General features: G+C 38.7%; 1 long non-coding RNA gene across 2 annotated transcripts in view; it reads left to right on the top strand.

The window, feature by feature from the left end:
* LOC141141588 (uncharacterized) overlaps positions 1–15,687 on the top strand; it is an 89,231-nt gene extending 73,544 nt beyond the window's left edge. For both annotated transcript variants that reach the window (XR_012244146.1, XR_012244145.1), the window contains 2 exons: positions 13,971–14,055; positions 15,214–15,687. This is a non-coding gene — a long non-coding RNA (uncharacterized lncRNA). The remainder of the gene's footprint in view (positions 1–13,970; positions 14,056–15,213) is intronic.
* The last annotated feature ends 868 nt before the right edge of the window (positions 15,688–16,555 follow it).

The raw sequence follows: 16,555 nt of genomic DNA, 5'->3' as shown, positions 1-16,555 counted from the left end.
TAATTGGTTGAGAATAAGTCAGAATGAGATGCTGTTAAATGAATTCCAAGATATGGGATTGATTTTTCTGCCCATGTGAATGGGAGTGCAGCCCTAGCCGGGATCAATTCCATGTTTGTGAGTGAAATATTAAGCACTAGGCATTTCTTAGGATTAATCATAAGGCCGGATAGGGCTGCAAATCCATCAAGAGCTGGTATTAAGTTAGGACCAGAGACCTGTGGTGATGATAGAAAAAGTAATATATCGTCTGCAAATATACATAATTTGTGTGTAATACCTCCTATTTCAATGCCAGTTATAGTTTGGTTTGTTCTGATGTATTGGGCCATGGGTTCGAGTATAAGGGCAAATAATAAGGGAGATAATGGGCAACCCTGTCGGGTACCTCTTTCGATATTAAAGGCTTCAGATTTGTATCCAGCATATTTTATATAGGCTTTGGGTTTATTATATAATGCTTTGATCCATGTTAAAAAGTGGGGTCCAAAACCCCATTTTTGTAATGAATATTGCATATATTGCCAGGATACTGTGTCAAATGCCCTCTTAATATCGAGAGATAGAAAACATAAAGGGATTTTCCGTTTTTTAGCAATATGTGCCAATAACACTGCCCTGCGTATATTATCGCCTGCCTGTCTATTTGGCATGAAGCCTACTTGATCTCTATGTATTAATTTTCCTATAATGCTATTGAGGCGTTTTGCTATTATTTTTGCTAATAATTTAATATCGAGGTTTAACAGAGAGATAGGCCGATAATTCACACAGGAAGTATCATCAGAAAGGGGTTTTGGGATCATACAAACAATTGCCATTAGTGTTTCTTGCCGAAAAGAATGTCCATCTAGAAGTTTGTTAAAAGTTTCAGTGAGAATGGGAGAGAGTATTTCTGAGAATGTTTTATAGTATAAAGCCGAGTAGCCATCTGGGCCTGGTCTTTTGTTAAGTTTTAGGTCTTTTATGGTGTTAGCAACTTCATCTATAGTTATAGGCTCATCCAAACTGCTTTTTTGATTCTGAGATAACTCAGGTAAGGTTATTTTTGAGAAGAAGGATTCAGCCTCTGTAGGATTAAATTCATTGTTTGTCTTGTATAAAGTTGAGAGATGTGAGTGAAATTTATGGACTATTTTAACTGGATTACAAGTGTAAATATTTTTTGATAATTTCAAACGTATTGGTTTGAAAGATTTGTTAGTTGAATTTAATGCCCGAGCCAAATATGTACCTGGTTTGTTTGTATTCATGTAGAAATTGTGTTTGGAGCATTTGAGGGATTTATCAACTGACTCAGTGAGAAATAGATCGTATTCCAATCTAGATTTTTCCAGATGAGATTTTGTACTCTGAGATGGATTATCTTGAAATGATATGTAGGCTGCCTTAAAATTAAAATTGAGTTCTAGTTTTTTTGCTAGATTTTTGCGTTCCCATTTAAATAGTGCCATTTGTCTTTGTATTGTACCACGCAAGACAGGCTTATGAGCTTCCCACAGTGTTATTGGGGAGATGTCTGTTGTATTATTAATTGATATGTATTCCTTTAAAGCTTGTTCAATGGCCATCTGATGTAGTGGGTGTTTGAGCATTATGTCCGGTAAGTACCACGTTGGGTCATGCGCTTTTGGTATGGCTGAGGCTATAGTAGTGTATACTGCATTATGGTCAGACCATGGAATCGGAATTATATCTGATGCAATAATTTCTGGTATCATTCCTATTGTTAGAAAAATATGATCTATTCTGGTGAAGGTTTGATGAGGGTGCGAGAAATAAGTGAATTTCTTTTTCATTGGGTTACTTTCTCTCCACGAATCTACCAGATTGTATTTGGAAAGAAGTTGAGAAAAAGGTAATCTAGAGGTTATTTTGGATGGTGTAAAAGGTGATTTATCTAGAAATGGGAGGAGGACCTGGTTCGAATCCCCACACATTATCACTGTTCCTATTTTGTGTGTATTAATCACTTGTAATATATGTGAGAGGAATGGTGTATGTTGTTTTTTAGGAGCGTAGTAGGAAATCACCGTGATTGCTGTATCCATTATACAACCCATGAGTATCAGGTATCTACCTTCTGGGTCTTTAATTTCTGATGATAAGGTGAATGGTGTGGATCGGTGAAATGCAATTAGAGTTCCCCTTTGCTTGGTACAGAAGCCGTGTAAATTTGTTGATAAAAAGGAGAGATATATTTTGGAGTAGAATCTTTGGTGAAGTGTGTTTCTTGGAGGCATACTATGTGAGCCTCCTTGTTATGGAAAGTACGGAAGGCTTTGGTCCTTTTTGAGGGACATTTATTCCCTGAACATTCAGGGAAAGTATATTCAGTGGTGCCATGGCAATAGATCAAATAGTTTTGACTTACTTTTTGTTATGCAGAGCTGACTGCGCAGATCAACCTGTGTGGACTGAAGAGATGAATAGATAGAAAAGAAACCAGTGAATTCTGGAGTAAAGAGTAAACAAAAAACATATGAGATTAGATGATACATTGTATAAATTATTTTTTGCAAGTAATCACAATTTACCCGTGAAAGAGAATAAATATCTCTCTCAGGGGAATAAGTGCCTTCGTCACACTCCCACATAATATGGTTGGGAGAATGAGGAGGGCTAATGGGGGTACACGGATCTTCCGCTTACAGGATAGAAGTGCTATGTCAAAAGACATCAAAATAATGTTTCATTAATTGGAGTGCAGAATATAGTTTTTGTTGAAATTATTTATTCCAGGGTGGTTGTATATGGTTAATCTTGCCCTAGGCTAAATAATTCAGTTAGAAAGGTACTGTTAATAACTTTGGCATTGATGAAGATAGTTTGAATTATTTTGGGATTTTAACCCTTTTAGAGTAAACAATTACATATTTTATTCATATGTAACTGTTTAGATATGTTAACTCATAAAATTGAGGTTGTATTGCTTCAGATTAGAATAAACAAAAACATAATTCTAGGAACTAGTTAGGTAATAATATATTTGTTTTAAGAAAAGAAAGAAAAAGCTTCCATTACTTCTGGATTATTGAACATATTTGTCCTAAAAAGTAGTAAATCTATTGTTATTACCTGATAATATATAACTGAACAAGAATTTCCTTATTTCACTTATATATTCTAAGGCTATATGAATCAGAAGTAATAAGAAATATAACTGGAATGTAACATGATCCCACACAGTGTGTGACTATCAGAATGCAGTTACATTCAGTTATAAATATAGGTTTTTTATAGAGAACCATCTCTTAGTATAATAATTGAAGAGATATCAGGAATTAGGATGTCAGTCCATTGAATCTTCTTGGTCCATGGATGATGTGGCATAACGGCCTCTTTTGTGAGAATGATGATTCCCATTTTGTTCTGAAATTTTCTGAGTGCTGCCTGAAGGTGAAGATGATGCCATTCTTCTGCGTGTGGGAGTGTTGCTGCTTGTGGGTTCTGTCAGATTTAATTTTAAAAGGGTTGTAGTTCATCTGCTGATCTGCTTCTGTAAATTATACCTTGGTAGTTAAATCTGACTGAAAAGGGGAAGCCCCATTGATACATAATGTTGTGGCGTTGCCGTTCCATTAGTTGGGGTTTCATGGATCGTCTTTTAGTAATAGTAATTTGGGATAGGTCAGCAAAAATATGACAATTGTGTCCTTGAAAATTAAGTTCCTTTTTTTCTCTTGCAGCAATTAGTATTTGTTCTTTCATTCTGTAATAATGAAATTTTGTGATTATATCACGTGGGGGTCCATCTTTCTTTTTGGCTGTGAGGGCTCTGTGTACTCTGTCCAGTTCTAAACGTTCAATAGGGATATCTGGCTTTAGTTCTTGTAATAGAGCAGTAATAGTAGATTGCAGGTCTGTCACAGTTTCAGGTATTCCCCTTATGCGCAAGTTTGAACGTCTGGCTCTATTTTCGTAATCTTCGAGCTTAGTTTGAAGTATTAAATTCTCTTTTTTTAATTGTTCCAATTCTGTTATATTTTCTTGGGTTGTAATTTCAATTTCATCCATTTTTATTTCTAAGGCTGCGGTGCGGTTTCCCAGCTCTCTTATTTCTTTGGTTAGGCTTTTTGTTATTTGGTCTGAGGTTTGTTTTAAAGCCTTATGAAGCATCTTTTCAAATTGTAATAATATTACTGGGGATGCTGAGGAGGCTTGTGGAGAAGTTTGTGAGAGGATTTGTTCTGTATCTGACTCAAATGGAGAGTCTTTCTGTGACATTTTCTGTCTGTGAGAGCGCCCTGATGCTGTATATTGTAAGGTGACTGGAGCTGCTTCAGCTGCAGTGAGTGCCTGTGAGCTCTTTGTGAGGTGATTTTTATTTCTGCCACGGTTTCCTCCCAGTACCATATTTCCTGCCCAAACTTTCACAGTTTGTTCCCTGGGGTAAAAAGGTTCAAATGGATACCTTTTGAGCCTGCAGGCTCCGCTTTGTCCTTCTCTTCTCTCCTCAGCGGTGTGGAGCTCTAACAATGCATGTCTGCTCCGCTAGGCTCCGCCTCCTGCCCCCACTTATATCCTTTTCAAGACGCAAACTTCATATGCTGATGGTAAATTTCAAGGGGACTGTGCCATCTGAGCACTTCCTTCTCTTAGTTTACCAATGTTCCTTAACTTGGTATCAGTGTGATACCTTTAACCTCCCTGGCGGGATGATTATTTCAGATTTTTGATGCTCAAAGCGGTACAATTCTTTTGCATAGAAATTTAGCGTTCTATATTGTAGGCCTGTAATTCTTAGGAATAACACACTTAAATCTGTCCAAACAGGGGGGGCGTGGCTACCGCACAACTAAATGGACGTGTGACCACTCCGCTCCGCTCCAGCTAAAGGAACCGATAGCTTTTGGGAAGACACCACTAGCCAAAATCACATCCTGTCTAAAGGTGGCACCGAACCCGCCAGATGACCCGCAAAAGGAAAGAAATGGCACAGCTGAATAAATTACAAGATTTCTTCATGATGAGGGACCGTGATCCCTTCCAAGATGGCGCTGCCTCTGGGAACAGCTCCCTTTCCCCCTCAGGAAGCTTGCATTCTGCAGCATCAAGCCCAGGATTACAGGCAAGCCTTGCTCACAACTCCCCAGACGCCTTAACTCCTCTCTCTCATAGCCCTGCAAAGTCAAAACCCAGGATGGCAGATGATGCCCAGCAGATGAGCACGAGCCAGGAATATATGGAGGACACAAGGGAACTAGTGGACCCATTCACTGCATTTCCCACAACGGGTAAGCCTGTATCTGACACCACCCTTAAAGACATGCTTGTCTCCCTCCGCAGCTCCATGCACACAGACATGCTACAATGTGTGAATAACTTTAAAACAGTAATGAGTGCATTGAGAGGGTGAATCATATAGAGGAGAAAATGGGGGGCTTTGCATCATCCCACAACCCCTAATTGATGCCCATAATGACCACTCAGAGGAGCTCACATGGCTCAGGTCAAAAGTCGCTGAACTTGAAGCTAGGTCAAGGAGGAATAACGTAAAGATCCAGGGGGTTCCTAAAACTGTACTCCCCGCACAACTTCAGCAATATGCCCACGATCTTATAAAGACCCTCCTGCCCTCCATTTCTGAGTCTGAAATACATGTCAACCGCATCCGCAGACTGCCAAAGCCGCCCCATCTCCCAGATAATATCCCCTGAGATGTCCTAATGCGGGTGCATTTCTACCAAGTTAAATAACAACTTATGTCCGCATTTCGCAAAAACCAACATCCCTCAGAAAAATTTGCACATATTCAAATGTTTGTGGATCTTTCACACTTTACAATGCAAAAACGCAAATCCTTACCATTAGGGATACCCTGTTAAACTAACAGTCACACGTGAAGGCAATACCACTGTCATCACAGACATGGAGGAGGGGCTCATGCTGCTACAGTCCTTAGACATACTGCCTGAGCAACCATCTGCAGGCCCCTCTCCCCCTACGAAGCTAAACACCCAATATGAGTCGCAAACGATGTTGAGAAAGAAAAGCAACAAACAGCACAACTCAAGAACACCCAATTATAAGAATTAAACCCATTTTCATGCACTAAGGTTCCAGACATACCCTGGAGTACTCAGTTGCGAATTCTCCCCCTCCAAGTTATGGGCAGATGTTATGCCCTCAGGTTCAAGTTTGATTACGATTTTTTACCAAAATACTTGTTTTTTTATGGTTTGACTCTGTTTCTTTTCCCCACTACAACTTTTCCCCCTTTCTATCTGTCTGATCTACATGTGAACTACCTCACCTCCACCAAACTGGAAACGATCACTCTATACCAACTCGCCTTCCATGGAGAATCTACCGCAAGATGGCCCGCATCACCAAGACTAAGGTACTGTCAGCACTCATACTCACCCTATACACATGGCTCTTAAAATAGTCTCTTTCAATGTGAATGGCCTAAACCACACGGCCAAAAGAGCCTCGGTCTGGAGAGAAGCACTTAAACTCCAGGCTGATGTCCTATGCATTCAAGAGACCCACTTTTCAGCCTGCAACACTCCCTATTTCCAACATAAAAAATTCCCCCACAGTTTTTTTGTCTTCAGCTCCCTCGAAACAGAAGGGTGTCCTCATCACTATTAGAGGCTCTGTGGCTTTCAGCCTAACAGAAACCCACATTGATCCAGCAGGTAGATACTGTACCTTATTCTTGTGGGAGAACTCAACAATAAGCCTTTCACCATTGCTAACCTGTACGCACCAAGTTCTCACCAAATTCACTTCCTGAAAAGACTCTACCGCAAAATCATCACTATCCAAAAAGACTCACTGGTGATATGTGGGGATCACAACATAACAGCAGATTACACAATGGACACCACATCCAAAGCCAAACGACCTCCCCTTTCGCTTCAACCTCTGCTGCATACAGAAGACATCTATGATACATGGAGGTGCCAACTCGCGAACGAAAAAGACTATACTTACCCTTCTGCTAGACATAACTCTTACTCCAGAATAGATCTGATACTTGTAGATAAAGTGCTTCTTCAGGTAGTGTCCTCCTCCACCATACACGATATTACATGGTCAGACCATGCACCTATATCTATCACGGTGGTGGAGGGGCACACTTCGAGTCCCACCTATATCTGGAGAGCTAACTCACATATTTTTCAAAAGTCTCCACATGCCACCAATATAGCAAACAGCTTTTCCGAGTTTTTTTATATGAACACCAACTCTGTATCTGACCCTGCAATGCTATGGTGTGCTTATAAGGCTTTTATCAGAGGGATAATTCTACAGATATGTGCACGGGAGAAGAGGCGGAGGACACAAAAGCTGAACCTACTCATTAATGATATTAAAACATTAGAGGCCTTAAATAAAACCAACTCAAACGTGCACGCATCCCAAAAACTCTATCAACTTCGCTCTGATCTCAGACTCCTGCTCATTGAGCAATATGACAAACACATACAATCACTGAAATTGTCCCACTATTCTTCGGGCAATCGGGCGGGCAAACTTCTAGCCCAGAGGCTCAAATCAGCTAAGACTAAATGTGAAATTTCATACTTATTACATCCAGCAGACAAACACAAAATATTCAACCCTAAAGAAATAGCAAACTCCTTTGCTGAATATTACTCATCATTATACAACCTTGATAAAGACCCTAATACCCCACAACCAAGAGAGGAGAGCATAAAAACCTTTTTGGCAAAAATTAAACTCTCCTCTCTTTCACAAACACAACTTATGTCCCTCAACTCTCCCATAACGGGGACTGAGATCAAGAAGGCGATACGAACACTTTCATTAGGCAAATCCCCAGGTCCTGATGGACTATCTAATGATTATTATAAAGAATTTCAATCCAAATTAGCTCCGACCCTACAGGCGGTCTACTCAGCTGCGGTGTCCTCTGTCTCTTTTCCCCCTGAGATGCTTAAAGCTTATGTGATAACTATTCCAAAACCGGGCAAAGAGCCTACATCTCCGCCCAACTTTAGACCGATATCTTTACTCAATACTGATGTCAAGCTATATGCAAAAATCCTTTCCCATGGATCACTCCCTATCCTCCTCTCCTTTATAAAATCTGATCAATCTGGCTTCACCACAGGAAGACAGGCCTCTGACGCCACAAGAAGGGTCATTAATGTCATGCAATACACTAGATCCCGTCGGATGTCTTCTCTGCTCTTCTCTTTGGATGCGGAGAAGGCATTCGACAGGATACACTGGGGCTATATGAGACAAATGCTGCAAAAGTTTGGTTTCACTGAGCCCATCCTATCTGCTATACTGGCCCTATACTCTTCCCCCTGTGCACAAGTTTATACCACTAACCTGCTATCAGACACCTTTACCATATCCAATGGCAAGGTTGTCCTCTCTCCCCCTCAATCTTCAATCTCCTTATAGAGCCCCTCGCAGAATGAATCAGAACCCACCCTAATATCCTAGGCTTCCCCATACAAAGACAATCTCACAATATAAACTTATTTGCATATGATATTATTCTATTCTTATCACCAAAAACATCACTACAATATGCACATGATACCCTCAACGAATTCAGCAGAATTTTACAGAACTTTACAAGATCAACTATCCTAGAATTAGGAATATCTCCCTCTCTAAAATCCCAGCTACAAACAACCTTCCCCTATGTATGGAGTAAGTCTAGCATTACATATCTGGGTATAAAACTGACGAAGAACCTTCAAAACCTAGCGGAAGCTAACTACACACCTCTGATTGACAAACTCTCCAAGGAAACAAAAAGATTAGCCAATATAAAACTGTCTTGGACTGGACGCCTAGCCTCCTTTAAAACATTGATCCTGCCCCAAATATTATATGTATTTTGAACTCTAGCAGTCCCAATACACAATACACATCTCAAAGCCTTAAATGCTCTGCTCTCTAAGTATATTTGGGGTTCCAAGAGACCAAGGTGCTCTAAAGCCCTTCTGGTCAAACATAGATTAGCAGGAGGTATGAGCCTAGTTGACATTAGAGATTATTTTCGAGCAGCCATCCTTACACAATTTAAAGACTGGTTTGACCCGTCACCTGACACTTTATGGTGCGGCATCGAACAAGCTCTGATTCCTACTAAAAATCTAAAATATCTCCTACTCCTAGATGTTTGGAGACCGTTTCTTATACATGGCCTACCACTCACTACTCAAGCCTCATTGATGGCGTGGAGAGATCTCTGTAAGATTCCAACCCCAATCTCCAACCAAATAGACACCCCTATATCTATAACAATTCTTGTTCTTGCTATCCCAAATCTCGCCATCACGGATTGGCAGGACAAAGGAATTAAACTAATTGCTGACCTATATCTCGACAACTCTCTCATACCCTTTGCTTCACTTAAGAAACAAATCAACCTCCTACCCACCGACCAATACAAATACATCCAAATAGCTCACCTTCTGGTATCCACTAAATCACATCACATATATCTCCCAAAAGAGGTGTGGCGGTATTACACCACTAGACCACCCCCCCCAACTTATTTTGTTGTTTTATAATCTTTTCCAAAAAAAAAATAGACTTCATAAAATCCCATCCTTATAGGAAATGGGAATCTGAGCTAGGTATAAATATTACAAACTCACAGTGGCAATACACGCTTTGATCGCTTTACAAAGCCTCCAAATGTGTTAACCATAGTCCCAGAAAATGGCCCTTAGGTGGTATTTGATGTCCTATAGAATCTCCAAATTTGGGAATCATTATTCCCCGCTGTGCTGGAGAAACTGTGGAGCAACCTGAAATTTGCTCCACATGTTCTTGACCTGCAAACACTTAACTAGTTTTTGGAACTCTATCTTTCACTCAGTATCAAGCATCACTGGGGTTCTGACTCACCCAAGCCTGGCAATATTGAATGTATGTATTGAAACCTTCCCCCCTGATTTTAGAACAGTGCTTACTCACATCTTTCTAGCAGCCAGAACATTATTAGCAAAACATTGGAAGGCAGACAAAGCACCAAATGTATCTGAAATTCTTATAAATACCCCAAACTCATTATGTCTATGAATCCCCACTGGCTAGTAGGTGTGGTAACAAAAAAAGGTTTGATAACCAATGGAAAATATGGACAACTTGGTTTAAAAGTAATAAATGAATCATTCTTTAAGGTACTCTACTTCACCCTAATTGAAGTTTCTATGTTCATGTGATGGTCGAACCATAGATAAGTACTTTCCCTGTACCTCCCCCTTCTTCCTTCCTCCCCTCACTTTATAACTTTATACCTTTATACTTTTACCCTGTTCTATATGCGGTATTACTCAGTTAATTTAATATCAAAAAAGTGAATACCTTCACTCTGGGATTACGTGTCCCTACCATACTTAGCTGAATAATTGTACATGCAATATCCGTGTACGGTAATATCTTTGTACTATTGTAACTCTAATGCCCCGTACACACGGTCGGACTTTGTTCGGACATTCCGACAACAAAATCCTAGGATTTTTTCCGACGGATGTTGGCTCAAACTTGTCTTGCATACACACGGTCACACAAAGTTGTCGGAAAATCCGATCGTTCTAAACGCGGTGACGTAAAACACGTACATCGGGACTATAAACGGGGCAGTGGCCAATAGCTTTCATCTCTTTATTTATTCTGAGCATGCGTGGCACTTTGTCCGTCGGATTTGTGTACACACGATCGGAATTTTCGACAACGGATTTTGTTGTCGGAAAATTTTATCTCCTGCTCTCCAACTTTGTGTGTCGGAAAATCGGATGAAAAATGTCCGATGGAGCCCACACACGGTCGGAATTTCCGACAACATGCTCCGATCGGACATTTTCCATCGGAAAATCCGACCGTGTGTACGGGGCATTACTGTTGTAATGCTTGCTTTTCACTTATATACTTTGAAAATTTAATAAAAACCATTTAAAAAAAAAAATCTGTCCAAACAACAGTCTAGTAGAGATCCCGGGTATGATAAAGTTTGGAACGCAAAATCATAAATTATAATATCATAAATAACTATAAATAATTATAACAAATACTAATATAATAATAATAATAATACAATTTTTTCAATAATGTAATCAGATCAAAAACACTGAAATTTGCTCACTTGCAGAATTGTCGCTGTCATTACTTTCCATGTTTGATGACGAATTTCCCCACAAATCACTATCGCTTAATTCTGCAAGTGATTCTAATTTATTATCGCTGTTTTCTAGCTGGTCTAAAACTGCTTTTGATGTAAAGGGATGGTTTTGGTTGCTATGGACAATCTCCAGTTTCCAGGCAGAAAGAACAGTATTTATAATATAAAACTTCATGAAGGGCACTGGAGAAACCACTAGGGACAAAAGGGATGTGAAATTAATTCATACAGTAATGTAATCTGTAAGATTACAGTGTACTGTATGTATAGTGTGTGTTTCACTTTTTGAATTTGGCGCCATGCTCCGTCCCCGTGTGTTGCAACGATCGCAGGGAATGGAGCTCAGCTCTGGGATGAATCGAGCGGAGATACAGCCGCCACACACTGCGGGGGGACATCACAGGATCCTGAGAACAAGGTAATGAAGCTGTACCTGGATCCTGTGGCTCGGGGTTACCACTTTTGGTACTTAAAAACCACCCGAGCCACGCTCAGGAATACCGTCAGGGAGGTTAAATCAGGGAAGATCAAAGATAGTTGGTCTATCCCAAGGGATTAACCCTTCTAAACTTGGTTTGGAACCTTGCAGGTAAGAGGATGTGGGGTGTGGCCACCTGTCCCTTCTGTATTGAACTGTACTGTAATTGTGCTGTCACCCCTCTACATTTAAAGCGATGCGTAAACTGTTGGTGCTATATAAATCGTGTATAATAATAATAATGCAATAAAATGTATATATTTTTGTAATATCAATTTTCATTGATTTTTTTGCACCTTAAAACTCCAATTCTGCTCTTTTGGTACTTTTTTGAACTCTTCATTTTGCTGTTTCATTTGGGGTTTGAGAGTGAGTCTTCATAGGGACTGGTACAGTGAAAGGGAGGTTAAGGAGGACTTACAGTATGTTCTTATGGTTCTTATGTTCTTATGGTTATGTGAGCCATATATCACTTTATTGATCACTTGTATTCACTACTACACCACTTGCACACCTCCTCTTGACCACTGTTACCTAGCAAAGCTCCCCCATTTCTTTACAGCTACCTTCTACCTCAATACAATCATCTACTTGTCCACAGTTTTCCAATGTAGATCGGGAGAACCATTCATATCATCTCATAGCTTCCACTTTGTGGTGTGACTTTATTCACCCTCACTTTTTGAGTATCAGTTTAACCTTGATTTAACACTTGGGTTACTCTTCATAGATCGTTTAGACCTGGGGATATTATCCCAGCTGTAGTACAGCATTTTTACAACTCCTGCAACTTGGGTAGAAATACACCACCTGTCCAGAGATGGTCCTTTTGTTTTTATAGCTTTAATGCTAATATATGTATGATGTTTTTTAATGTCTTTTTCTTATCTTTGACACCAATAAATCTTTTTTGCTAATCATGTTTGTATGGCAAGTGAAGTTCCATTGATATGTCCTACCACAGGGTTGGTTGAGCTATTACAGGTTTTATTTGTCTGTCAGCATTACATTACAATTGTATGTACAGAGAGTTAAACATGGAGTATATTAACATCATCTTCATGTATATATATAGATAATATGCTATACATATTACACAGAGATTGGAGCAGTCTTAATATAACTTAAAAGGAATGAAATTAATTGCATCTGTTATTGTGTAAGCTGTTTGTAATAGACACTATGGATATTTTATCTTTTTGTAATTAAAGGAGTGATAAGAATGGACTATTTAGTTATTTTCATGGTTGAAAAAAAATTTCTGAATGTTTGAACCAAGGATTCCATTTTTGATTATAGAAGTGAGTAGAAGTGAGTAGAATTATATTTTGTATGAAATATTTTTTTCCATGAGGTTGATTGTGTGTATTCTGGATTTTAATTCAGAAATAGGGAATGCAGGGGACTTCCAATGATATGCAATGAGCCACTGCATGTCTACACTTAAAGTATGGATGAATCTCATTTGTGGGATAGACAATGCCAGAATGGGTGTAAATAATAGACAGTTAGATATAGTGAGATGGATATGGTTGTCTGAGATGATGGAGGCCAAATTTTGAAGTTGATGCCAAATGTGAGATATTTTTTTGCATTCCCAAAAAACATAGGAAAATGAGTCTGTCTGGGGAAGGGCAACCTCTGAAGCAAACTAAGAGAACTGTTGGGAAGATGACATGTAATTTGGTGGGTGTGAGATACCATCTAGTGAAAAGTTTGATTGCAGTCTCGCGGACTGTAAGGGATCTTGTGCATTCATGGAGATTAATTACTGTATACTATCTCTCCAGTCTTCAGAGGAGAGGGAAAGATTACATTCCGTTTCCCATTTCTGCATGTATGGGAGCTTTTCTTGGAGGTCCAAATTCACTATATTATTGTAAATTTCTGATATGAAACCCATTCCCTAGGAGTTTTTAAACATATGTTTTCATAAAAGGTGGGGGGTTCAATATTAGCTATTTTATAGTGTCTATTGTAGAAATGTCTTATTTGAACAAATCAACAGTGTTTGTTGTTTGGGACATGATATGTTGTTTGAAGAGATGAGAATGTGTCGAATGTGGAGTTTTTAATAAATTTATCAAGGATAATAATTTAATTAGACATTCACCAGGAGAAATCTTCCTTTCTATGGAAACCTGATGGAAATTTTGGATCTCCTAGGAATATTGCCTGGGGAGATGTTTTAGATATTAGACCAAATTTCTGTTTATATATTCTCCAGAGTTGTAATGATTGTAGAACAAGTTGGTTAAATAGGCAATATTGTTTTGTGGAGCACCTGTAGACCATACTAGGCCAAAGACTGCATAAGGTTTAATGGAATCTTTTTGAAATTTAACCCATGGAATCCTTGGTTTACAGACATGCCATTAATCGATCTGTGACAAGGATAAAGCTGAACAATATAGCCAGAAATCAGGAAGGCTGAGACCTCCTTTGTGTTGTGGTGAGTATAAGACTGTTTTAGAGAAATGAGGATGAGAGTTTGTACAAACAAATTTATTAACTTTCATTTGAAATTTAGTTACTTGAATTTTATTTAACCTAATAGGGAGAGCTCTAAACAAGTACAGCAGTTTTGGGAGTATTGTCATCTTAATTGCCGTTATCCTTCCCAAGAAATAAATATGATAAGACTTCCATAGTTTCAGCATCATTCTAAGTTTTGACATCAATGGGAGGTAGTTTTTGGAGAACAGGAATTTTATATCGGGGTAAGTTGGATTCCTAAGTATGAAAGATGGACCATGCAAAAGTGAACAAATTTCTTAAGGTACTAAATCCTGATGGTAGTATATTTATAGGCATACCAATTGATTTCAAGATGTTAACTGATAAACCAGAGAGAGATGAAAGAGATGAAAATTGTTGTAAAGTTTTCAGTAGGTTCGGTAATGATATAACTGGTTGGGTGAGGAATAATAACATGTCATCAGCATACATGCTTAATTTGTATGTAGTATTCAAAGTGATATATCCCTTAATGTCTGGATGTGACAGAACTGCTGTCACTAACAGTTCTATAGTGAGTGCGAACAGGAGGGGAGACAGGGGGCACCCCTGCCTCGTCCCCCTATCCACTTTAAAGAACTCAGAGTTGCAACCTGGTAATCTAATTCTCGTGTGAGGGTTATTGTAAGGTGCTCGAAATCCATGCAAGATTCTTCATTAAACCCATATTTTTGAAGAATGACATTGAGATAATTCCAGGAGACACTATTAAATGCTTTATTAATATCTAGGCTCAGAAGAAGGACTGCTTGAGATCTGAAGTTTGCGACTTGGATTACATTCATCACTAAACTAATCTTATCTGTAATTTGGAGGCCGGGGATAAATCCTGTTTGATAGGGAGATATCAGTGAGGGTAGTCTATTTGCTAACAGTCTATTGAATATTTTGAGATCATTGTTTATTACTGATATTGGCCTATAGTTTTGAGGCAGTGTATGGTCTTTATCAGGTTTGGGTATTAAGGACATATTAGCGAGTAACATTTCTTCTGGGAATAAGCCTTCTTTGAGGATATTATTATATAATCTTGTTACATTTTCAGAGATTTGATTATTTGTTATAATTCATCTTCTGTGTTTAATTTTTCTAGTTGAGTGGGTGATATTAGCCAACCACGAGGGATCTGGTGATGAGGTGGAGGAATCAGGACCGGAAAGAAGGTCTGAACAGAATTTGTGAAAAATCAATAAGACTTCTTGTGGACGGGTGGCTAATTGATTTGCGGTGTTCTTAAGTTGTATATATGAGGGGGTCTAATGGATTGATTGAGTATCCTAGTGAACATTGATGAGTAAGAGTTGCTTGATAAAAAAATGTTGGCCTTGGACCATCTAAGTGCCTTTTCTGTTTTATGTTTTAGGAGTGCATCCAGTTCTGAGCGTTTTTGGGATATTAAGTTGTCAATTAAAGGGTCATGAGTGTTAGTATGTATTTTATAGATCCCTTGTAGATCCTCTTTACTGGCTAATATTTGTTTCCATTTTTCTTTATTGCGGTCTGCTGCTATTTGAATAAGGTGACCTCGAAGGACTGCCTTGTGTGCAAGCCAGAGGGTTGCCGATGAAGTGTCAGGGGTAGAGTTTAATTGAAAGTATTCTCCTATTGCTGTCGCCAACTCCTGTTGACATGTAGGGTCTGTTGAAAGGGATTCATTGAGTCTCCAGGAGTAGGAAGTAGGTGAGAGACCAATAAATTGAGTGCTAATTGCATTTATCTGGTGATCAGACCATGGATTGGGGTGAATGGTGGCATCAAGAGAATTCGATAAAATAATGGGTGTGCAAAAAATGTAATCTAGATGTGAATAAGATTCATATGGATATGAATAAAATGTATATTCACGAGCACTAACATTTAAGGCCCTCCATGAACCAATAGGTTGCATGGTGTTTAAATGTGTGCATGTAGATTTGGAAAAGGTTTTAGGTGTTTGTTTAATACGGTCTAAACATGGTTGTAAGACTGAGTTAAAATCTCCACCAAGTATGATATGTGATGAATGATACCAATGTAAGGTATCAAAAAAACTGGAAAAGAGAGTAGATTGGCAATCATTAGGTACATACACATTAGCTATGATTAACTCTTTGCCCAATAAGTAACCTTTAATAATGATATAACAAATCTCTGCATCCCTGTATACCTGCTGCACCTCCATCGGGAAGGAGTGATGAAGAAAGATTGCAACACCTTTTGTTAAAAATATTAATTTATTATAGTTATTCACTATTATAAACAATTAATTGATTAAAAATCAATCTGATGTTATTTAGTGGGGGATTGGATTATCCTTAATAATTTATTATAAAGAACTTTATAAGTTTCTTTTGAGATCTATAGAGATGCATAGTTGGTAAACACCCAATCACTGAAAATAAATACATAAAGACGAAAAAAAGCAGCACATATTAGCTTTGCAAATATTTTTGCCT

The sequence above is a fragment of the Aquarana catesbeiana genome, linkage group LG04, assembly GCF_042186555.1.
Source record: "Aquarana catesbeiana isolate 2022-GZ linkage group LG04, ASM4218655v1, whole genome shotgun sequence".
In the NCBI taxonomy this organism is placed as follows: Eukaryota; Metazoa; Chordata; class Amphibia; order Anura; family Ranidae; genus Aquarana; species Aquarana catesbeiana.
The sequence above is the reverse complement of the archived record's forward strand: the minus strand, read 5'-3'. Positions and strand labels throughout refer to the sequence as shown.